The sequence below is a fragment of the Seriola lalandi genome, unplaced genomic scaffold (assembly GCF_002814215.2).
Source record: "Seriola lalandi dorsalis isolate HSWRI2012SDOR001 ecotype SW California unplaced genomic scaffold, Sedor1 jcf7180002054667, whole genome shotgun sequence".
NCBI classification, from domain to species: domain Eukaryota; kingdom Metazoa; phylum Chordata; class Actinopteri; order Carangiformes; family Carangidae; genus Seriola; species Seriola lalandi.
Genome location: NW_019525220.1, coordinates 1 through 594, shown reverse-complemented (window position 1 = coordinate 594; position 594 = coordinate 1).

Genomic DNA, 594 nt, shown 5'->3' with positions numbered 1-594 from the left:
GTTCCTACTGATGATGTAAAAACTAGATATAAAGTTTTTAAAAAGTTTCATTAATTTCCTGAATCAGCTGATCAACTGTAGTTTCTAACAGGAGGAACTATTTTCAGCAGCAAATTAATCCAAATTAATGGTGATGAAGGAACATGTGTGAGACTGATCCAAGGACCTGGTTCAGATCTGAAAATCACCAACTGAGACTTTATATAAAATATAAAACTCTTTAATCGACTTTTAACAATGTTGATTAGAAGATGAGACTGTCTGTGTCTGTCCGTCTGTGTGTGTGTGTGTGTGTGTGTGTGTCTGTGTGTGTCTGTCCGTCCGTGTCTGTGTGTGTGTGTCTGTGTGTGTGTCCGTCCGTCTGTGTGTGTGTGTGTGTCCGTCTGTGTGTCCGTCTGTCTGTCTGTGTGTGTCCCCGTCTGTCTGTGTGTGTGTGTCCGTCCGTCTGTCTGTCTGTCTGTCTGTCTGTGTGTGTGTGTCTGTGTGTCCCCGTCCGTCTGTCTGTGTGTGTGTGTGTGTCACCTCAAGTCTCAGGTCGTTTAGTTCCTCTGGTGGAGAAGGTCTGTGATTGGTGTCTTCAAACTAACCCCCCCC